This window comes from Nicotiana tomentosiformis, chromosome 10 (genome assembly GCF_000390325.3).
Source record: "Nicotiana tomentosiformis chromosome 10, ASM39032v3, whole genome shotgun sequence".
Classification (NCBI taxonomy): domain Eukaryota; kingdom Viridiplantae; phylum Streptophyta; class Magnoliopsida; order Solanales; family Solanaceae; genus Nicotiana; species Nicotiana tomentosiformis.
Genome location: NC_090821.1, coordinates 33,030,184 through 33,055,667, shown reverse-complemented (window position 1 = coordinate 33,055,667; position 25,484 = coordinate 33,030,184). Strand labels below are relative to the sequence as shown.

Sequence of the window (25,484 nt, the reverse complement as noted above, 5' to 3'; positions counted from 1 at the left end):
TATACCGGTTATAAAAATGGATAATAAAAGTGCAAATTATGATGTTTTCATAGGAGATATTGTAGCCATTATAATTGCTGCTAAAGATGATTTTTAGCTGCAATTTAATTAAATTTATTAGCCATTAAAATGGATGCTAAAAGGTATACTAATACGTTTTCAGAAGAGATATTATAGCCATTCTAATTGTCACAAAATAATTACCACTAAAGGTATACACTTTTAGCGATAATTTTTTTTTTGAATTTAGCGGCTATAAAAATGGACACTAAAAGAGCATTAGTAGCTGTTTTAGCTTGGATTTAGTAGTCATAATAATTGTCGCAAACAATTGTCATTAAAGCAAATTATATTTAGCGGCAATAAATCATACCTTTTACCAGCTTTTGTGATAAACGCTGCTAAAGGCTTTACCGATCAAGCTTCAGCGGCTAAAGATCAATGGCCGGTAAATGATGTAGCGGCTATTGTTATTGCCGCTAATTCCCTTTTTTATTGCCGCTGCATCCCCTTGTTGGTGTAGTGTGTGTTTTTATGAATTTGGATTTGATGCATAGTGTCAGTGCTGAAATTGTTCACTTAGACGAACTTCTACAGGTGGTAATTATGTTGTGGTTAGCACTGTATTTCTCTTGTCAGCCTCCATGTTGCTGTCTAATTTAACCCCTGTCGCTACTAGTGATGAATAATGAAGGAAATGTCAATTTGGGAGCATTAATGTCATAATGGGCCTCAGAGTCAGTGGTAACAACATTCTCTAAGTATATTGATCAATGTGATTCTCTAAAAAAAGATGCTCTACTCCGTGGTCGCATATAAAGCAAGATTGTTCGGATGAATATGAAATATCAAATAGCTGTTGGTAACAGGCAAACAGCATTGGACAGCATGATACAACTATCTTTGGCTATTTTCCCTAATCTTCTGATTAGAATTTATTTCTGCTGTCTCGTGGTTTAGTGTCATGTAGAGGTGAGTCCTGCTTGTTGTAAATTGAGTGATCTCATAGCGGACTTAAACACTTTGTTGAAAATCTCTCTGGAGAGAGTAATCATTCTGGTACTAATGTTACTCCATTGTTTATGCTCGAGACCAGAATTGATAATTCTCGTAGCTGCCTTTTCTTTTAACTTTGATTACTCCTTTCCAATGCTTATTGCTTTTTCCTATTAGTGCTTGGCGGAACAGTAGTTGTCACATAAAATAACTGGAGACATAGTATGTGTCAGCCAAATTGTATTAGTATTTTAAAAGAATTTATATATAATTGTTTGACAAATGTCATTGCATGAAAAGGTAAAAGATAAGTGGTCTTACTACCCAAAATGTGTGACAAATGAAGATAGCCACGTTGCAATCATTCATAAGGATAGAAACATGCACTTATGGCTATAAATAGCCTTCATTAGCCATTTATTCTAATCATCTCAAATCTTCTCATACGTCCTTCTTCCTTCTAATTCCTTTTCTATAATATTTAATTAGCATTACACACTACTTGTTCTTCCTTTTTCTTTCTACTAGCTGGATTTGTAATTTTATATTTTGTTGATTCATGTATCCTCTTAAATAGAGTTAGACTTATTTAATTCTGGGGAGACATTTCATACTGTTGAAATAGTTTCTTAGGACAGTGCCTAGCACGACTCAAGTCAACCCGTGTATCCGCTTACAAAGAATATTATAGCAGTGTTATTATTGAAACTTTTGCTCTCACTTCCTACAATCTAAGAAACTATGACAAACAACACTGATGCATAAAATACTACTGATACTACCAATATTGGTGCTACCTCTGCTGTTCCAACCCTAGTTGCACTACCATATGCCAGGCCATTTCCAGATGTATCAAAAATTAAAATTTTCGCCAATAAAAATTTCAAGCGTTGGCAAGAACGTATTTTCTCACTGCTTGATATCCATGGTATTGCACATGCACTGTTGTATCCACAACCTAGTGCAAACACTGATAATAAAATAGTGAAATCATGGCAACATGCCAACAAGGTATGCCGTCATACCATATTGAAAACTATTTCTAATGAACTGTTTGACGTGTATTGCAGTTATAAGGAAGCAAAAGGTACCTCGGAAGCCTTAATTAAAAAATTCACTGCTGAAAATGCTGCAAAACAAAAATTTGTAGTAGAAAATTTTTATCAGTGGCAGTTGAGAGATTTCAAAGAGATGAACGTGCAAATCAACGAATATCAAAAATTGCTAGAAGATTTGAAGACCGAGGGGATGTCTTTACCAGAAAAGTTTGCTGCTGGAGTGTTGATTGAGAAGCTGCCTGACTCATGGGACTATAAAAATAACTTCAAGCACAAACAGAGAAATTTCACCATTGAGAAAATTGTGACCCACATCCTAATTGAAGATTCCAACCGAAAAGAGTCTGCCAAAGCTAGGATGATAGCTCTTAAAGCAAATTTAGTGCAGAGCAGCAATAACAACCGCAAAAGGTACGAGAATAAGTCTCAAGGTTACAAGCCTAAAAATTCTAACCTTAAAAGAAAAAAAGGCTCTTGTTTTATTTGTGGAAAACCAAGCCATCATGCCTCACAGTGCAGGTACAAAGAAGGAAATGACAAAGGAAAAACTAATACTCCTAAGGCTAACTTAGCTTAAAGAGGTGATATTATTGCAGCTGTCATTTCTCAAGTAAACATTGTAGCATATGCAAAAGAATGGGTGGTAGACTCCGGGGCTACTCGGCACATATGTGCAAATCGAGAAGCATTTTCCTCTTATACTCCTGTAGAGGATGATAGAGAAAAGGTCTACCTTGGAGACTCAAGTACTACCAAAGTCTTGGGTAAGGGTAAAGTTCTCCTGAAACTCACTTCGGGAAAAACTTTAGCCCTTGTTGATGTACTGCATGTTCCTACTATGGGGGCAAACTTGATCTCTGTATCCTTATTGGGAAGAGCCGGAGTGAAAGTGTCATTTGAATCTGATAAGATCATAATGACCAAAAATAATGTGTTTGTGGGAAAGGGCTATTGTAACCAAGGACTCTTTGTACTTAATGTTTCTGATGTTATCAATGGAAATGTATCTGCTTCTGTTTATATGGTTGAGTCTATTTCTTTATGGCATGCTGGACTAGGACATATTAATATTGCATATATAAGAAAAATGCAGTCACTAAGCTTAATATCTGGTTTAGACTCAAACAATATAGACAAGTGTGAAATATGTACTGAAGCTAAAAGTGCTAGAAAGACTTATTTTTCTCTAAATAGAAAAACTGAATTATTATCCTTGATTCATACTGATTTAGGTGATTTAAAGCAGACTATGACTAGAGGTGGTAAAAGATATTATGTGACTTTTATTGATAATTTTTCTAGATTTACTAAGTTGTATTTGCTTAGAAATAAAGATGATGCCTTTAATGCTTTTATTTCTTATAAAACTTATGTTGAAAATCAACTTAGTAGAAGAATCAAGAGAATTAAATATGATAGAGGTGGAGAATATTTCTTTTTAAATAATTTTTGTGAAAAGAATGGGATTATTCATAAAGTAACTTCACCTTATTCACCCGAGTCAAATGGAGTAGCTGAAAGAAAAAATAAAATATTAAAAGAGATGATGAACTCTACGCTAGTTAGTTCTAATGCACCTCATAATTTGTGGGGTGAAGCTATATTATCTGCATGTCACTTACAAAATAGAATACTACATAGCATAACTGACAAAACTGCTTATGAATTGTGGAAGGGTTATAAACCTAACTTGAAATATTTAAAAGTGTGGGGGTGCCTTACTAAAGTTCTTTTGCCTGAACCTAAAAAGAGAAAAATAGGTTCTTAAACTGCCGATTGCATACTTATTGGATATGCTGAACATAGTGCTGCATATAGATTTCTTATTTTAAAAAGTAATGTGCTTGATTGCAATACTATAATTGAAATAAAGAATGCTGGGTTCTTTGAATATATTTATCCACTATCTGATAAAATTTCTCATAAACCTATTGAAATAAATAATAAAATTACCTCTAATGAGGAACTGAGAAGGAGCAAAAGGCCTAAAAAAGAATATTTTTCTTATGAAAATAATTTTCAGACTTTTCTTATCAATAATGAACCATCAAATTATTTTGAAGCTATATCTTCTTCAGAAGCTAATTATTGGAAAGAGACAATAAAAGTGGAAGTTGATTCTATTTTGAAAAATAACACATGGATTTTAACTGATTTACCTTATGGTGCAAAGCCTATTGGTTCTAAATGGATTTTCAAAAAGAAATTTAATCTTGATGGATCTTTAGATAAATATAAAGCTCGGTTAGTAGCTAATCACGCTCAGCTATGCCTTATAAAAAAGATTACGCAGTCGCTGCAAAAATAATCAGGTTCAAGAGTCCGAAGTCGAATCCCACATGGAACTAATCTATTTGCTACAACTTTTAGTATCGCTAATTATAAGTTCAGACAATTTTCAAAGTTCAAGATTTTATTTGATAATTAACAGAAATTATTTAACTAAGAAAAAATGACAATAAAAACTATCAATAAGCAAGAATGAAGTTGAATTCAAGGGTAAAGGAATCTAGGGTTATTGATTTTCCCAATTTTCGGATTAATTCCTAACACGTTAGCTATAATCTCACTGTAACACTCTATAAAGATGATGAGTTCTTGCTTACCGTACTTATCTCTCGTTCAATTACGATAATTTACTAGAAGTATTCTCTCGAACTACTCTAGTTGATAATTTGTACAACTCATAAATATCATACCAAAGCTTCGTTATCTCTAATCCCGCTTTTAAATTCAGGTAATTAATCTCTTAACTTACTCGAAAGTGGCATTGTTCAACAACAATCTAATCAAGTATTCTTTCTCAAGCAACACTAGACAACTAGACACAATTAATCAAGGGCCCTATCAATTAATCACAAAAAATATATAGTTGAACAATTATAGAGTAAAAATAGCTCAATTATATCAAAACGTAATCAAGACTTTATCCAACAATTAGTTCCATCAACCCTAGATGACGGGTTTAGCTACTCATGCTACTATGCAAGATTATAATATAAGAAGTCATAACCAACAATGGAATTAAGAAGAAGAAGATGAACAACTCATAGGAGAATTTCCCTTCTTGCTTCTTTTGTGTTCTTGCCTCCCAAGTTCTTCTAAAAATAGAGATACCCTCTTTCTGGGCGAGCTGGGCTTCATATAGGTCAAGGTTAATTGCCTCTCAAATTACAAAATTGGCCTTGAACGATTTTTGTCGGAAGCACGTGCGCGGCCGCGCATAGACCACGCACCCGGAGGATTTTCTGCAGCTTTGTTTCTTTCTTCATTTTAAGCGCGCTAACCTCCAATTGACCTTCAATGCTCCATATTAGCTCCAAAATACTCTTTAACATCTTCATAGCCCGAAATTACTCCTGCAAAGCATAAAGTTCTTAATTAGAGCAATTTATTATCATTTAACATTCAAATATCAATAAAGTGCAGCTAAGTTAGAGTGCAAATAGTAGCTAAACTACATAATTATATCTTACTATCAGTAGCAAAAGGATTTTCTTAAAAACAAAATATATATTATTTTGATACATTTGCACCAGTGATTAGAATTTCTTCTATTCGAGTTTTAATTGCCTTAGCTTCAATCCGTAAGCTTTTTATCCACCAAATGGATGTCAAAACTGCTTTCTAAACGATGATTTAGAAGAAGAAATTTATATGGTTAAACCTGAAGGCTGTGTCATTCCTAGACAAGAAAATAAAGTTTCTAAATTAATTAAATCTCTTTATGGCCTTAAACAAGCAGTGGTATAAGAAATTTGAACAAGTCTTACTGAGAGACAGTTTTTCTTCAGTGGAGGTGGATAAATGTGTTTATACTAAAGTAGTAGACAATGATTATGTGATAATATGTCTATATGTTGATGACATGCTTATATTTGGTACAAGTTTAAATATTGTGCAAAGTACTAAATTATTTTTGTCTGCTAATTTTGATATGAAAGATGTGGGTGAAGTAAATACAATATTGGGAGTTAAAGTTATAAGGAGTGAAGATGGAATAATGTTGTCACAACAACATTATGTTGAGAAACTTCTTAAGAAGTTTGAATATTTTAATGTCACACCCGTGAGCACTCCTTTTGATGCTAACTCTCAGTTGAAAAAGAATAATGGTGACCCAGTTGCTCAGTCTAAATATGCACAGATTATTGAGAGTCTGATGCATTTAATGAATTTTACAAGGCCTGATATAGCCTATGATGTCTGTAGACTGAGTAGATATACTCATAATACCAACAAGGATCATTGGTCTGTATTAGATAGACTAATGAAATATTTGAGAGGAACCATGAATTATGGTATCCTATATAGTGGATTTCCTTCTACCTTAGAAGGGTACAGTGATGCAAACTAGATCTCTGATTCAGATGAGACAAAATCCACTAATGGTTATGTATTCACCCTTGGTGGTAGTGCCATATCGTGGAAATCAGCTAAACAGACGATCATTGCTAGATCGACTATAGAATCGGGGTTTGTAAATCTGGAGTTAGCTGGTTCTAAGGCTGAGTGACTAAGAAACTTTTTAGCTAATATCCCTTTGATAAAGGACGTATTGCCTCCTGTGTCTATACACTGTGATTTTCAAGCGGCAATAGCTATAACAAAGAATAAATCTTATAATTGTAAAAGTAGACACATGAAATTGAGACGTGATGTCATAAAACAACTGTTGAGAGATGGAATAATTTTCATTGACTATGTGAAGTCAGAGATAAATTTGGCCGATCCTCTGACTAAACCTGTGGGAAGAAAATTAATTTTTCAAACCTCAAAAGAGATGGGGTTAAGGCCGACATGTTGTCAATAGAGATGGTAACCCAACCTATGTGATTGGAGATCCCATGAAGTAGGTTCATATGGGTAATAACAAGTCGATATTGGCACTGAAGCACTAAAAGAGAGTGCTTGACTGCTACTAATTGAGAGGATGAGTAATAAATCTTAATGAAATTCATAGTCCTTATGGTGTATTTAATAGCAGTATACACTTGATGAATTCACCTATATGAGAGTGGAATGGGCCGCTCCTATGAGATTTTGGCCTAGTCTCTAGAGCTTTCATGAATTACCAGGCATGCGCATGGCCTAGTGGCGCAAAACCGCTTTGAACAACAAAATTACGGGGGTCAAAATGTGATTAATAAAATTTCTGACTTACAATAAGAATTATTGGTTCATAGAAATATTATATTTCACCAGTAATTCTGTGAGTTAAGTTTTATTGATCTAAGTTTGGTTCATAGTCCAAAAGACACCAAACCTATTATATTTGGATCAAACAAATCCAGCAAATTTTACTTTTATTCCAAAAAATAAAATCTTTTAAAATACTGTATTATTTGTCAGCCAAATTGTATTAATATTTTAAAAGGATTTATATATAATTGTTTGACAAATGTCATTGCATGAAAAGGTAAAAGACAAGTGGTCTTACTACCCAAAATGTGGCAGCCAACCTTTAAGCCTACAGATAAATGGCACTTTCCTTTTGGAGAAGTGACAAATGAAGATAGCCACGTTGCAATCATTCACAAGGATAGAAACATGCACTTATGACTATAAATAGCCTTCATTAGCCATTCATTGTAATCATCTGAAATCTTCTCGTACGTCCCTCTTCTTCCTTCTAATTCTATAATATTTAATTAGCATTACACACTAGTTCTTCCTTTTTCTTTCTACTAACTAGATTTGTAATTTTATATTTTGTTGATTTCTCTATTCTCTTAAATAGAGGCAGACTTATTTAATTATGGGGAGATATTTCATACTGCTGAAATAGTTTCTTAGGACAGTGCCTAGCACGACTTAAGTCAACTCATGTATCCGCTTACAAAATATATTATAGCAGTATTATTATTGAAACTTTTGCTCTTAATTCCTACGGTATGTCTACTTCACTCCATGTTGCTTCTTTAGCTAAGTATGAGAAAAAGCACTAGGTAAATCTCCACTTCAAGATATGAAGCTATTTATTTTTGTAAGCGAGCTGAATCTTGTCACTTAAAATGCGATTACGCGAACTACTTAAGAGTATCTTCTTAAGTATCTTCTTATAGTTTGAATTGTCTTGACATTGCCCAAATACATAGCTTAGTGGTCAACAGGGTTCAAAAACCTTTGTGAGACATGTTCAACTCCACTAGCCGTATTAGTTTCTTTTAAATTTTTAACTTTTTCTTTTTTGAATTTTCTCAGCAAAAATTCTGCCTCTGCCACTAAATATAACAGGTAAATGTCCACGAAGATTCATTAATCACATCACTGAAATGACATTGTTATAAATTGATCTTGACATTATGACAATATGATCAAAGGAAAATCGAATCCTTTCGTAACGATTGACAATCTTTTTGATCCTCCACTATATTCGTGGACTGAAAAAGATATATAGGGGCAGAGACTAATATAGCAGTCATTCATGTTTTTAACACACAGAAAACTGTACCAATTTCACCTGAGGAAAAGATAAAGGGCCAAAAAACAAACACACACACACACATAAGAAGTGGGATCCCTTTTGGCAACCATAGTCACCATGTTGCCCACTTGATGAAGGCTACAAGTTATAGTGGAAGCGAGTGACCCATATCAATAAGAAAAAAAATTAAATATAAAAAGAGTTTTATTTTTTATAATAAATTGATAGATAATTTTAAAAATTTATCGTAACAATTGAAAATAATAACCTGAAACATAAAATAATTAACCTGTTATAATATATCAAATTTATTAATAATATAAATATTATTTACATTGATAATGTATATAAGTTAAATTGAAAAAGAGGAAAAGAAAAAGATATGGGTCACTTTTTATCTCCCCACTCCTCCCTACAAAACAAGTTCTAAGTTCAAAATGTATCCAAAAGAAAAAGTATGGCAAAAATGAAAAAGGGAAAACCCCCCCAAAAACACTAAAAGAAAAGAAGAAAAACCTATAGTCAATTGTAACATTTGATTTCATCATCTGAGAAACCTAGTCAAAAGATGAAACTTTGGCAGGGCACTCAAGTTTCATCATGTAACTATGTAGCATACCCTTTTTTTTTTTTTTTTTTTGCAATATTTCTTAAGCATTTTATTTTGCTTGAGGTCGAGAAAAAAATGCCCATCAATTAGAAGTGGATTCAAAATTTGAAGTTTATGAGTTCCTCCATTGACGGATTGACCTCAAGTTAATCTATCTATATCTATCTATATTATTATAAAAGCACGAATAATTTATGCTAAATGTTAAATGACTAAAATATCCGCAAAATATTAATCGACTTTTATAACCTTAAATATTTATAGAATTTAAGAATATAATTGTAAATCACTTAGACTTGATTTCTTTTCCTTTTAAACTACACATAGCCTATAAAGTTGATCCTACTTTGAGTCAAATTCCTTTTTGGGTCTCCATATTTTTATTGTATAGTTAGACTTATTTTCTTATTAATTTGAAAATTGTATTCTTTCATAAATATGTTTAATTGTTTTCCTTTTTGTAGTTTACAAATAGTTAATATGCTTACGATATTCCATAAAATAAAGACAGAGAGGACCCAAACTTCATATTCCATAAAATATGCTTATGGAATTTCATAATATGGTACGTATAGTAGCCTTTTTCTTTTTGGACAACAATATGATTCATTTTGTTATTCTTCTCCGGTTTGTATATGATTCAGATTTATTTCATGAATCCATGAAAAAAAAAAAAAAGTCAGTTATTCTTATAAAAGATGTCATTATTCCACATTATTCGTTATAAATATTTTAGGGAGTAACAACAACAACAACAACATACCTAGTATAATCCCACACAGTGGGGTCTGGGAAAGGTAGTGTGTACGCAGACCTTAGCTCTATCTTTGTGGAGGTAGAGAGGCTGTTTTCAATAGACCCTGCTCAGGCAAGTATAGGTACCACAACAATAACAAGAAACAAGACGGGACAACACCGAAAATCATGTAAAAGCAGCATACACAACAAACAAGATAAAAAAATAAAAAAAATTCAAATAAGCCTACTACCAACCAAATGCGGGAGTACATACTAACATTACCGATATAAATAATTTAGACTACCTAACCTACTATACTAATCTTCGATCTCCACACCTTCCTATCATGGGTCATGTCCTCAATAAGCTGTAGCTACGCCATGTCATGCCTAATCACCTCACCCCAACTCTTCTTCGGCCTACCTCTACCTCTCCTAAGGCCTTCCAATGTCAACCTCTCATACCTCCTTACCGGAGCGTCTGTGCTTCTCCTTCTCACATGTCCAAACCATCTAAGCCGTGCTTTCCGCATCTTGTCCTCAATAGGGGCTACACCCACCTTATCCCGAATAACTTCATTCCGAATCCTATCTAATCTAGTGTGCCCGCACATCCATCTCAACATCCTCATCTCTGCTACCTGCATCTTATGGATGTGAGAGCTCTTGATTGACCAACACTCAGCCCCAACATAGCCGGTCTGACCACCGCTCTATAAAACATATCTGTAAGTTTTGGTAGTACCTTCTTGTCACACAAAATATCGGAAGCAAGTCTCTATTTTATCCATACCGCCCCAATACGATGTGTGACATCTTAAAACTCCCCCTCCTATGGATGATTTATGAATCCAGCCTCACCCCCCTTCCACTCCCTGAGTAGCACCACTAAAATTACACTCTAAGTATTCTATCTTGGTTCTGCTCAGCTTGAAACCTTTAGACTCGAGGGTCTGTCCCCACACCTCTAACCTCGCGTTAACACCATCTCACGTCTCGTCAATTAAAACAATGCCGTCTGCAATTAAAATACACCACGGCACCTCCTCTTGGATGTGGCGAGTCAGTACGTCCATCGCCAGGACAAATAAAAAAGGGCTGAGTACCTGTCACGCCCCAAAAATTGAGGAGCGCGACCGGCGCTCAACTGAGTGAACCGACTGAGCAAGCCTGTCAGATTTCATTCTACCCAAATTCATTCATGAATAAAGAGGAGATGTACTCCGTTAATCAAGTACTGAAGAGATTTCATTAACTGCTCCCATTTCATTCCCATTAACAGCATCATTCAATATTTCCAAAATAGTACGAGTTTATAGATTTAATGAAAAATATGTTGCCAAATACCAACAGTTCTAATCCAATTCCCAACATCAAATACCACCCACAACCTGTCTACGGGGCCTCTAAGTGCAACTGAAGAGTAATATGAAAATGCCGGCAACAAGGCCCCGGCTATAGCTCAACCACAAAGTACATAAAAAACAAAAGATACATGACCCCGAAATAAAATGGGGCTCACTAAATTGGTTGAAAGGAGTGTACTGCTATCACTGATCAATGCCACCTGCTGTAGAACCACCTGCATCCATTAAAGATGTAGCGCCCCCGGCAAAAGGGACGCTAGTACTGTCGAATAGCACTAGTAAGTATAGCTAGAAATCCTCTTTCAAAATAGAATGCCCATATGATCTATACGTGGAACACATAATATATTGTAATTGAAACAACCTGTACAAATAAGGACAACAAAGGGGCACCTATTGTCTGCATTAATAATGTGTCTCATTAGACCGTCCTTAGTGTTCACATATCATATTATACACTTATGCGTTTCATAGACCGTCTATAGTGTTTATTCATACCGTACATCTATACCTCTTATACACAATGCACCTATGCATTTCATAGACCGTTCACACAATTTCATATCACAATGGATTTCATAACACAACGTACTAATGCGTTCATAGACCGTCCACATGATTTCATATCACAATGTACCTATACGTTCATAGACCGTCCACAGGATTTCATAACACAATGTACCTATGCGTTTCATAGACCGTCCACAGGATTTCATAACACAATGTACCTATATGTTCATAGACCGTCCACAGGATTTCATAACATAATATACCTATGCATTTCATAGACCGTCCATAGGGTTTCATAACACAATATACCTATGCGTTTCATAGACCGTCCATAGGGTTTCATAACACAATATACCTATGCGTTTCATAGACCATCCATAGGGTTTCATAACATATTTTACCTATGCGTTTCATAGACCATCCATAGGGTTTCATAACACATTGGAAACAAAAGTACAAATACGTACATCTCATAACCTTTCACACCACATATCACCTAATCCGTACTTTCAACCGCTTACAACATTATTATTTCATTGGCTCTCTTGGCCATACATATGATTCTTTATTCATGGCGCAATGGCCGTATTTCATATTCTACACTTTCATTTCTTCCCTTTCATAGATCATCATCATAATTATCAACAAGTAGAATATTCCGGAAATCACAACTTTAAATTCATTAGTAATGAAGGCTTTTAATCACAATCGATTTCTTTCCAATAATTGGAGTAAAATGATTGGCAATCGAAGTACAAATTAAAATCATACACAATTTCCACTCACGAATATGTAAGAATGCAAAACACATTGAAAATTACTTACAAAGCATAGCATTAGCTAAAATAGCCACATATGGGCATCACTTGAGTTCATAAACTTTTAGCCGATTATATTGTCGAAGTCAATTTTGGAATAGTTGAGTCAAAGCTCATTTCATAATCTTTCTCACATTATTTTATTTCATTGGCACCATTGGTCACAAGCATAACTTTCACTATTGGCACATTGGCCACACTTTATATTCCCAATTTACTGATTTCACTTCCAACCATCTTTATAGGTTATCAACAATAAGACATTTCCAATCAAGACTTTAGGTACACATATGAGCAATTAAGAATCTTAAGAATATTGAGATTTTCTCACAAAATTTGGCATACTAGCTTTCATTTGAAATGCAATTCAATGCCACCACATCTTAATACGCAGCCCATACTTTGAAACTCACGGAAACATTATGGAATTCAATTTCAAGAGAGAAAGTTTAGACAACATACCTTAATTGAGCTTTCCTTAAATTACTACAACGTTTCGGAAATTCTAGCAATCCCAATCTATTTGAGACATAACAAAATTGAACTACAATTAGGAAGATATTCATGGTCTCAGCTCATTTAAGCATTTTATCAAACACTAAGTGTGGATTAAGGTTCAAGGTCCTTTTATGGAGGATTCCATCATCCCACAACCCAATCTTTATCATTTTTAGCTCAACAATCTTTCTACACTCTTTGATAACACATGCATGTAAAATAAATAACCCACTTGCCCAAAAATTATCTTGCTTATTACCCATTTCTAGACAAAATTCGAAATTGAGGGTTAGGGTATAGAATCTTACCTCTAGGATGAAGACCTAGTGAGTTTCCTCCTTAATCTTTCAAAACTTGAGCAAGAATTGAAGAATCAATTATAGAGGAACACCTTCTCACTCTAGGGCACTCTCTCTGATTATACCTCAAAAATGACCCAAAGAGTGTATTTAATGAAATAGGGCCGGGTTTTAAAAATTCAAAAATGAAGCTCCGGAACAGGTTCTGCGGTTGCATATGCGACTGCATATCGGTCACATAATTGGTGTCCAAAATGACCAGAAATCTGCCTGAGTCTGCGGTCACTATGCGGTCCGCATAACTGTTCTGCGGTCGCATAGTACACCACATAACAGTTATGCGGTCGCATAGTCGACCGCATAATTGCTTCCAACTGACCCCAATTAACTGCCTCACTCTGTGGCCATTATGCGATTTGCAGAGTGATTCTGCGGTCGCATAATTGACCGCAGAAATGCACTTTTTTGTCAAAATTTTTCCTTTACTTTCCCGTGCTTTGTTCAACCCAAAAGGTCCGAGCCGCGGCGAGCTTACTCGCCGCGAAGAATTTCTACAATCCTCAAACACGTAATCCTAGTCCGGCACCATGAAACATTATTTTCTTTGCAAATTTTATCGGGCTTTACACTTAAATTCTTCAAAGTTTTTCGGGGTGTTACAGTACCGACCCCTGATGCAACCCCATTATGACCGGAAAATGGTCCGAGACCCCTCCCACTATCCTCACATAGGTCTTCGCTCCCTCGTACATATCTTTAATCAACCTAATGTAGGCCACAGGTACCCCTCTAGCCTCAAAATATCTCCACAGAACCTCCCTCAGGACTTTATCGTAAGCCTTTTCTAAATTGATGAACACCATATGCAGGTCCCTCTTCCTCTCCCTATATTGTTCCATCAATCTCCTAACAAGGTGAATGGCTTCCTTAGTCGAACACCCTGGCATAAATGTTTTAGGGAGTATTGGCCATAAATTATGGTATTGCTGTAGCAAGAAGCAAAGTTCTCTAAAGGTATTGTTACTTCACTTTATTGTTTTTGCTTTTCGCAATTGAGTAATTCTTTGATTTAGGGTCATCTATATAAATTAGAGAGAAATAACATGGTTTAGAAATTCTATGAAAAGTAAAAATAAAACAATGACATCTTAACTTTTATTGCAATTGTCATATGACGTACTTTTTTATTTTTTGTCATAATTTTTAGTTTTGGATATCAAAGTCTTATATATTGAAGTAGTATGTAAGTTTAAATTTTATATATTAAGAGATAAATGATTTGCGCAATTTCAAATATGTCTTGACCCCAATTTCCCTCCGTAGGATGTCGTGACGACACCTAGTCTCTAAGATTAGGTAAGCCTAACAAGCATGCAGAATAATTAAAATAATAATCTAAAAGCTCAAAACGTCAGCAACTGTATAAAGTAAAAATTGTAACTCAAAGTGTATACAACTCCCCAAACCCGGTAGATATAAGTCACAAGCTCTAGATATAATGTTGCAAATATCCTAAACATCACTCTTTATCAAAACATAAAGAAACAAGGAAAAGACGGGATAGAAGGGGACTCCAAGGTCTGCGGACGTGGGCAGGTGTACCTTGAAGTCTCCAAGTAGCAGCACAACATCTAATATCGAGGCTGATAGGATGTACCTGGATCTGCATAAAAATATGTGCAGAAGCGTAGTATGAGTACACCACAACGGTAACCAGTAAGTGCCAAGCCTAACCTCGGTAGAGTAGTGACGAGGTCAGGCCAGGGCCCTACTGGGAATAATAAGAAACAAGGCAGAATATATAATGATATAATAAAATGACAGGGAAGTGTAACAATAGAAATTTACGGAAGGTAACAACATAGAATCAAAGAAGACAAATACACATGTAAGGAAGCAAGAATCTTACAAGTTAAGGAACAGCAACAACAAACAATGCAGCAAATAGAGGAAATCAATAGGGGCACTCCCAAGGTACCGCCTCGTAGTCTCAAAAGTAAATATCTCACAATCTTTCCTTGTACCACCCATGTGTGTCAATAATCACAACGACACGACATAAACCTAGTGCAAACAATAATAACCTCACGATAGAAACCTCGTGCCACAATAATAATCCGCATAACAGAAACCTCATGCCACAATAATAATCCGCACGGCAGCAACCTCGTGCCACAATAACAACCCGCACGGCAGAAACCTCGTGGCACAACCAAACAATCACCTCAACAATAATTACGAAAACCAAAACATAACAATTGAAGCAATGATATTTCAAGCAAAGAATCCCATAGTTAAATAATGAATACGGAATCAAGGAAGCAGGTAATTTAACTAAGCATGTTGTACAAATTGCAAATAGGAGATAAGACACAGAGACATGTGAAATTAGGCTAAACATGATGACTACACATGCTAGAGTACGCACTCGTCACCTCGCGTACACGGCCTTCACATATTGCAAATTACCATAACACTACCAAATCCTAAGGGGAATTTCCCCCACATAAGGTTAGACAAGTCACTTACCTCAAACCATGCTCAATCAATCAATAAGAAGGCCTTTCCCTCGACTTTCCGACTCCGAATGATTCGAATCTAGTCAAAAACAATTACATACTATAAATATATCTATAAGAACTAATCTAAATAATGAAATTATGATTTTAGGAAGAAATTGGAAAATCGCCCCAAAAGGTCATCATGGGCCCGCATCTCGGAACCTGACTAAAATTATAAAATCGAAACACCCATTCGATATCGAATCCAACCATACAAGAATTATTCAAATCCGATCCCATTTCGCCTTTCAAAACTCAAGAATTCGGTCTAAGAACGTTTACACTTTTTCCCCAATTTTTCAACCCAAATCTTTAATTAAATGAAGAAATCGAAGATAGATTAGTGGAATATAATAAAAAATGAGTCAAGAATCCTTACCCAAATGTTTTCACTGAAAATTCCTCAAAATCTTGCCTCAACCCGAGCTGTATATCCCAAAATATGAAGAAAATGGCAAACCCTCGATTTTTAACCTCTATGCTCAACACTTTCCACATTTGCGGACAAAGAATCGCTTTTACGATGCCGTATCTGCAGAAAAACCATCGCAGGTGCGGAAAACACTTAAGTTCAGGGCTTCCGCTTCTGCAGATAAGGGCCCGCATTTGCGTGACCGCTTCTGCGGATATGGGATCGCACCTGCGACCCCTGTCGCTTTTGTGCTCCTGCCATCGCAGAAGCGAAGCCGCTTCTGCGAAAAATTTCCTGCTTCTGCGACCACTGCTGGGCATTACCAAAATCGCTTATATGATCAAGATTTCACTTTTGCGAGCCCGTACTTGCGGCCAATCGCTCCGCAGGTGCGAAAACACAAGAATAGCCCAGCTTCAGCAGATTTCACAAGTGTAAATATGATCCGATAACGATCCGAATCACACCCGAGGTTCCCGGGACCTCAGCCAAATATACCAATAAGTCCTAAATTATCATACAAACTTAGTCGAGCCTTCAAATCACATCAAACAATGCTAAAACCACGAATTACACTTCGATTCAAGCCTAATGAACTTTAGAACTTCTAACTTCTACATCCGATACCGAAACCTATCAAATCACGTCTGATTGACCCCAAATTTTTTACACAAGTAATAATTAACATTACAGACCTATTCCAACTTTAGGAATCAGAATCCGACCCCGATATCAAAAAGTCCACTCCCGATCAAACTTCCCAAAATTCCACCAATTTCCAACCTTCTCCATTTCAAGCCTAATTTAACTACGGACCTCCAATTCACAATCCGGACATGCTCCTAAGTCAAAAATCACCCAACGGAGTTAACGGAACCATCAAAACTCCATTCCGGAGTCGTCTACACATAAGTCAATATCCGATCAACCTTTTCAACTTAAGCTTCCAATTTAGGGACTATGTATCCTATTTCACTCCGAAACCAAAAACCATACCTCCCGACAAGTCACATAACCACAGTATAACACTTAGAAGGCAATAATTAGGGGGTCGGGGCTAATACACTCAAAACGACCGTCTTACGACTCAATTTCTCCTATAGGCCGTGATGGCGCCCAACGTCGCCGCTAGGCAAGCCAACGGTGAACTAACCATGCAATTGTTCTTTTCAATAATTTCAAAGTAGTTGAATTTCATTTATTAACCAAACAAGGAGTAGAAAATTTAATAAAGTAAGGCAAAAACCAATGTAAGAGCAAATGCAATGAAATAAATGCTCAAAAGCCATAAAGTCTACTAGCATGTGTTCCAAGACCTGGTGTCACAAGTGTATGCGTAACTAGTAGAATATACAAAACACTAAGCTACTGTCTGAAATAGAGTAGACAGAAAATAAAATGCAAAAGAGAGACTCCGGGTGCTGCAGAACGGACTCAGGAAGCAGCTCAACACTAAGCCTCGGGGTAACGGAGGTACGCACCGGAATGACTGCCAGATGCACCTGCCTCAGATCCTGTACGATTAGTGCAGAAGTGTAGTGTGAGTACATAAATAATATGTACCCAGTAAGTATCCAATCTAACCTCGAAAAAGTAGTGACGAGGGGTCGACATCGACACTTACTATGGGCTAACAATAAAATACATGAATGCTAAATAAGCATAGAATATGTGAATAATAATATAAACAAAATAGCAACAGTGATTAAATGATTCTTTAACTAATAGTAAATTCCAAAAGTCTTCCACCAACACATACTAATTCCAAGTAAATTTCGAGCAAATAAATAAATTATAACCTCTCAATTCATGAAAATAATATCAAATGTATTCAAGTTCCAATAATTAACACGCACGATTTATGCCGAGGTCGTACGGCCCAATTTAGAATAATATGTACACTGCCGAGGGTTGAGCAGCATGAACCATAGATGCATCTATTATACTGCTGAGGCGTTCGTCCCGCTCCACAAAAAGAGAGAATACTTTATGAATATCTGATTTAAAAGCTATTACAAGGCTAATACACAAAGAAGCACAATTTCTGTTAACGGTCAAGTAACCCGCCAAAACTCCAAGTAAGTGAAATTTGGTCTTTATGAATCCTTCATCAAGTTTAAATAATTTAGGCACTTAAATTAACAAATAGAGTGCAAACATTACAAATATCTCATGATTTGGGTCCTAGACTACCCGGACTTAAGCATAATTAGTAGCTACGTACGGACTCTCATGACCTCGTGCATGTGTAGCCCCCACTATTAGGAGCAAATAGTAATTTAAATCACCTATGGGGTAAATTTCCTCTTACAAGGTTAGGCAAGAAACTTACCTCATCTCAAAGCTCACCCCCGGTCCCACGTGCCGAGATTCAGGAAAATTTCGATGATAATTGTTACCTATAACCTCACGAACTCAAATATATAATTTTCACCCAATTCCATAATCATTTTCTTGGTTAAATCTCATTTTTATCAAAACCTAGGTTTTTCAACTAAACCCACAATTTCTACACTTTATATGCTAAGAATCTACCCAAAATATATGTATTAAACTCATCTCGTATAGAAATTACTTACCTCAAAGTGCTAGGTGAAAACCCCTCTTCAAAGAGCTCCAAAATCGCCCAAGAGATGAAAGAAATGAGCTAAAATCGCCTAAGTCTAGACATTAAAAGCCCTCACTGCCCCAACGATTTTTGCTTCTACGGATCCTAAGGCGCATCTGCGGAGGCGCACCTGCGAAAAATACATCGCAGGTGTGGTCCTAGCCCAGGCCACTTGCCTTCTCTTCTGCGGATGGGCCCCCGCTTCTGCGGAAGCCGCGTGGCACTTGCGATCCAGGCCTGGCCAGCCCCTTCTCGCACCTGCGACCCTTTCATCGTAGAAGCGAGACCGCTTCCGTGGAAATTCCTCCACTTTTGCAGGCCACTGACCACTCGCCCAAACCCGCTTCTGTGATCAAAAGCTCGCATCTGCGGCCAAAAATCTCGCAGGTGCGGGCGCACTAAAACTTGTGCACCACCAGTCCCCAGAGCCAAATCTAAGTCGGATTTCCAATTTGATCCATACCCGGGGCCCTCGGGATCCCATCCGATAACACTCACACATCCAACAACATAATACGGACCCACTCACACACTCGAAATAGAAAAATAACATCTAGAAGTATGAATTGGACGCCAAAACGCATGAATCAAATTATTAAACTCAAAAACGTCAAGAAACACTTTTGCGCATCCGATTCCTATCGAATCAACTCGGAATAATGCCAAATTTTATGGGAAAGTCACAAATCACCACCCAAACTATTTTCGGGCTTGAAATCCCAAACGGACCTCGATAACACCAAAACCTACCGCAAACCAAATTTGAAGAACCTGAAAAACCTCTAATGTGCCAACTTTCAATATTAAGTGCCGAAACGCTCCTGGATCATCCAAAACCCGATCCGAACATACGCCCAAGTCCAAAATTATCATACAAACCTATTGGGACCATCAACTTCCAATTCTGAGGTCGTTTACTACAAATATTGACCCAAGTCAAACCTAACCATTTAAAGCCAATATTAAGGAACTAAGTATTCCGATTTCAACCATAACCCTTCCAGGCCCGAAATAACCGTTCCCGTAAGTCATAAAAAAGTAAAATCACATACAGGAAGTCTTAATTAAGGGAATAGGGATCTAGAAAGAAAATCGATCGGTCGGGTCGTTACATTACCCACCTCTTAACAAACTTTCGTCCTCGAACGGGTCTAGAATCGTACCTGGATTGCTGAATAAGTGTGGATATGTGCTCCGCATGTCCTTTTCGGTCTCCTAAGTTGCCTCTTCGACTGGTTGAAGCGTAACTATTTGAATTCCTTCCATGCATTCGTATGCGCATGTGAGCGCTCGGTATCAACTGTGCATCGACAACTTGTGATTCCATAGTTGAGGAGCGAGATGTGATTTTTGCGTGATGATGATGGGCCAGTCTGGAGGACTTGAGGCCATGTTTTGACTGTAGCTTGAGCACGGAGATTTTGATTGTGTGAGCACGTGCTTTTGGGATTTATAGGTTTGTTGGTGTCCCTATTAGTAGAATTTGTGATTGGATGACTATGTGGTGAGTATTATGAGACTATGAGATATGTTTAGATTGTTCGGATGTGATGAGAAGAGTTTACTTGAGATGTAGCAAGGACTATGGGGTGCCTGATTTCTGTCTTGATTTGGCGTATGGTCTCGAGTTATGGGCGTGTTGAGGGATCTCTCATGTTTTTTAGTTGTGTGGTGAAGTAGATTCTCATGTCTTGTTGGTGAATTCAGAATCGAGAAAATTAAGTGATTGTGTAGTAGACGTGACTGTGGAAGGGTATAAAGAGATGTCAGTTTGAGGCAAAGTAGGTGGGTTATCTCCTGTGAGGTGTCCTGAGGTTGTGTGATCCCTATGATATTTTTTAGAGAGTTCTCTTTTACCAGTGAATGATATATGTTGCAATTTGAGTTTGGATCGCTTATGGAAGTTGGCTTAACCATCACGAGGATGAACGCGAGATTTGCAGATGATTTGAGGTACTAGATGGTTTATGTTGCATGAGCGGATGAAGGATTTAGTGGAATCTCACTGTGGTATTATGGTAGTAATGGGGTATGGTTATTATAGGTAATCAGATGTTTTGTGGTTTTATACTAGGGTCTCTTGTGTGGTGAATTTTGGCTAAGGATCATGGTGTTCTACCAAGGAGAAGTATCAATTTGAAGGTAATTTGGAAAGGACTTGGAGAAATAGGATAACTTGGTAGTAGGTTGGATCAGCACAATAATGGATATAATCGGTTCTTTGGGTACTTATGACATGGCTAGTCTCTATAGGTGTTTCATGGCAATGCTCTTGGGTTTTGGCGACCTGCGTGGCTGGGTTGAGTTAGAGAGATTTGGCTCTGATAGTTTGGATATGTGCAAAGAGGCTTCGAAGAGTTCTCAATGGTTTCTACCACGGTTAGAGTAGTATATTTCCTACTGGCGTGAGGAGCATGTGGGTATAGTGATTTTCTCCTGGATGAAATCAAATAGAAGGTCCTTGGCTAATTGAGCATGTAGTTGCTTGTGACTCGAAGTGGACTACGAAGTTCTCGTATTTTTTATATGATGGCATGGTATATGCGATGCATTGTGTGGGATTGAGATTTACATGAGCGAGATCACAATTTAGTTTTGAAGGGAAGGTCATAAATATTCTTCGCCAGCATGTACAGTTTTAGAGGACTAGGTGAATGATATTACTATTTGGTATGGCTTGATGAGAGTATACATTTCAGAAGGGGCAATGTGTTTTGATTTATGGATACTTCACTGGTACTGCGGCACTCTCCTGGTTGATCCACTGCTGATATTCAAATTTTGCTATATGGCACGGGAGAATTTTAGAAGTATTTCTCGTGGGATGATCGTGTATGAGAGATGTGTTAGACATTCTGGTGGAGTTGGGATCAGATGTGGTGATTCATGTGTTCTTTGGATTTGGAGACTGGTTGTTCTCAAGAGCAGATTGTTTCATGGGTATGGACTGTGAAGTCATGGCCAAATCTAGCCAAATAATAGTATGTGTTATGATTCAGTCATTGTGGGCTTTCGGAGGGTTATTTATCTATTTGTGGGTGCCCGGAGTCTATTTGGGGGTCAATTGGTAGGATCAATTAGGATGTGTATTCTACACCGAGCCGGATTTGTTGGCTCCATACTGTAATTGTTGAGGGATGTGCCATTCAGTTGTTGCTGAACTTATTCGTGTCCTGAAATGATCTGTGAGCTACTCTACTATGCTACGAGGAGTTGTGATCCGTTGGTTATAAGTACACCTGGTGCGGTTCTATTTGGGCTTTATAATAGAATTTTAGCGAGATGAGAAATTGGGTATTGCATGGTTGAGGGCGTATGGGTTATGTTCTTTCGGGTTTTATGTGGCATTGTGTCATCTGTTTCTTCATGGTTATGGTAATGTACTTTGAGTACTTGATGTCGGATTGCGCATGGTTATTTATTTGAGCATGGTGGCTGAGGTATTTCATATGGATCAGTGTTTGGATGGGGTCACACATTGCAACAGAGTTATGTTAAGATATAATCCCTTGTGTTAGATTCATGAGTTTTGGTTCTACGGTGTGTGATAGGTTCTTAGCATTGCGTTGTGGTGGTACTTGTTGAACTTGCGAGATGGTTCTCTCGTTTAAGTCATTTTTTTTCTTTCCATGATTTGAGTATATTTGGAATGTTGCTTATTGGTGCACGGATTGCACGGGTTATGACGTTAGATTGTATTGATGTGGCATGTCACTAGAGTGGTCGTGTTGGATGAGATGAGATCATTGGACCTAGAATGGATACTATCGAAATTGATTACAGCATGTTTGGAAGGATAGTATCGAAAGTCAGCTTAGAATTGGCTATAGTTCTTGTCGAATGAGAGGGAATTTCATGACTGGTTGATCTGATAAATGGTTATGAGTTCTGCATGTTTCTTTCATCATCGGCAGTGTACGAAGGTTTTAGAATGAGGTTTTGTTTGACATGAGGTTTATTACCGATATTGGGTGGTTTTGAGCAGCTACTGTGATTAGAAATTATTGCTATGAGTATTTGAGTTATGCGATATATCATGTGATTACATCTTGGATTATGGTTACAGCTTGTTCTGACTTATACAGTGTGTAGATGCGAGATTCTGACCTTATAGAAATTTCGGATGTTGGAAATTGGATTCTAAGGCTTATGGGCTAAGGTTGGAGTAATGATCTTCAGTTATGTTATGTTGTCGGGCCTATATGGAATAGGGTGACGTGGGATCACCCCCGAGTGTGTGCATAGTAAGGTTACACGGCAGTTGATGGCTTTGAGAACAACTCTGGGCATGTTTGAGGACGAACGTATATTTAAGTGGGGGAGGATGTAACGACCCGATCGGTCATTTTGAGCATTTGCACTTCGCTCGGTAGTTTACGGGCGTGAGTAGCTCCGTATGAGGTATTTTGACTTGTGTGAATCGTCGGTTTTGGTTTTCAAGTTATTTGGGACTGATTTGGAAGAATGATTCTCAACTAGGGAGCTTTAAATTCGAAAGAGTTGACCAAGTTTGTCTTTTTAGCATTCGACCTCAGATTGGAATTTTGATGGTTCCGTTAGCTCTGTTGGGCGATTTTGTACTTAGGAGCACGTCCGGATTGTGATTTTGAGGTCCGTGGTTGAATTTGGCTCGAAATGGTGAAAATTGAAATTTTGAAAAGTTTGACCGGGAGTGGACTTTTGGTATCGGGGTCGGATTCCGATTCCGGAAGTTGGAGCAGGTCTATAATGTCGAATGTGACCTGTGTGCAAAATGTGAGGTCAATCGGACGTGATTTGATAGGTTTTGGCATCGGTGTTGGAAGTTTGAAGTTTCAAAGTTTATTGATTTCTATTGAGGTGTGATTCATAGTTTCGATGTTGTTACGTGTGTTTTGAGGCCTCGAGTAGGTCTGTGGTATGCTATGGAATTTGTTGGTATGTTAGGATGGGGTCCCGAGGGGCTCAGGCGTGTTTTAGATTGATTTCAGATCATTTTCCTTCATGTTTTCACTGCTATGTTCTGCTGGTTTTTGGTGTCTCAGTCCTTCATCGCGTTCGCGTAGTGTATTTTGATGGAAGTGGCATTTCTTCATTGCGTTCATGAATATTGGTCCGCGTTCACGTAGAGTTGGGGCAAGTCTTCTTCATGTTCGCATGTGGGGGATCGCATTCGCGTGGTCTTGAGGTTTGGCAGCTGGGAGTTGGAGAATTCTTCAAAGCGATCGTGAAAGGTGAGTCGCGTTCGCGAAGCTTTGCATCAGTGGTCATCGCGTTCACATGGGGTGTATCGTGAACGCATAATGCTTTTGGTGGCGGTGTTTTTTTTGTTCATTGCGAACGCGATGGACTTCCCGCGTTCGTGTAAGAGGATGCCTGGGCAGAAGTATAAAGTACTCTATTTTGAGGGTTTCGACCATTTTTACATTTTGGGAGATATGGAGCTCGGATTGAGGCGATTCTTGGAGCAATTTTCATCACAAGGATTGGGATAAGTGTTCTCTACTCGTTCTGGCTATATTTCATGAATCTACCTTCGTTTTTGGTAATTGGATTGTGAATTTTAAAGAGGAAATTGGGGGGTTTTGGCCTAAAGTTTCATAATATGAATGTTTGAGTTTTGAACATCGAATTGGAGTCAGATTTGAGTGAAACTAGTATGGTTGGACTCTTAATTGAATGAGTTGTTGGATTTTGTAAATTTTGTTGGGTTCCGAGGTGCGGGCCCGAGTTGGGCTTTTGGCCGGGTTTGGGCTTTTTATTCAAGATTTGATCTTTTTCGATCGGGATTGGTTCCTTTAGCATTGTTTGGTGAACTTGAGTTGTTTTTGGTTAGTTTCGAGCCGTTCAGAGGTCGAAACACACGAGATGGCATTTTGGAGCATCGCTTGGCTTGCTCAGTGTTGGAATTGGCTTGTTCGAGGTAAGTAACTGTTTTAATCTTGGAGCTGAGGGTATGAACCCTGAATATATGTGTTATGTGTTTGATTTTGAGGTGACGCACATGCTAGGTGACGGGCGTGTGGGCGTGCACCGTGTGAACTGTGATTTCCATTATTTTGTGGTACTGTGTAGTTACCTGAACTTGTCTAAAATTATGAAATCTCTACGTATTAGAGTATCGAGCTGTGATTATGTTAGAAACCATGTCTAGGCTACATGCTTATCCTGTTGGAACCCACTGAGGTTAATTCTGTTGTTGAGTAATCTACTTTCATTACATTACATACTCAGTCATACGCATTCACATGGATATCATATCTCAGTCTCTGTTGTTATTTATTGATGCATCATATCATTGTTTGCGGGCTGGTATCATGACATTGTGAGCCCGAGAGACTGGAGAGATTGATGACTGAGTGAGGCCGAGGGCCTGGTTATGAGGATGATTATGGGATCGGGTTGCACGCCGCAGCGGGTCAGATTAGCTTACTATAGCACGTGAGTTGTTCGTGCAACATGTGAGTTGTCTGTGCGATTCCCGATATTGATATTATGACACGTGAGTTGTCCGTGCAACACATGAGTTATCCGTGCGGATTATAGCACTTGGGCTGTAGGAGCCCCTCCGGAGTCTGCACACCCCCAGTGAGCGCAGGTACC

The 25,484-nt window shown here is 37.6% G+C and overlaps 1 long non-coding RNA gene across 2 annotated transcripts; it reads left to right on the top strand.

Annotated features, from left to right (window-relative positions):
• Positions 1-390: 390 nt before the first annotated feature.
• Positions 391-3,074, top strand: LOC138900627 (uncharacterized). Of its 2 annotated transcripts, none has more exons than XR_011411740.1 (2): positions 391-972; positions 2,067-3,074. It is a non-coding gene; the product is annotated as an uncharacterized lncRNA (long non-coding RNA). The 2 variants fall into 2 exon arrangements; XR_011411739.1 differs by lacking the exon at positions 391-972 and adding an exon at positions 985-1,924.
• The last annotated feature ends 22,410 nt before the right edge of the window (positions 3,075-25,484 follow it).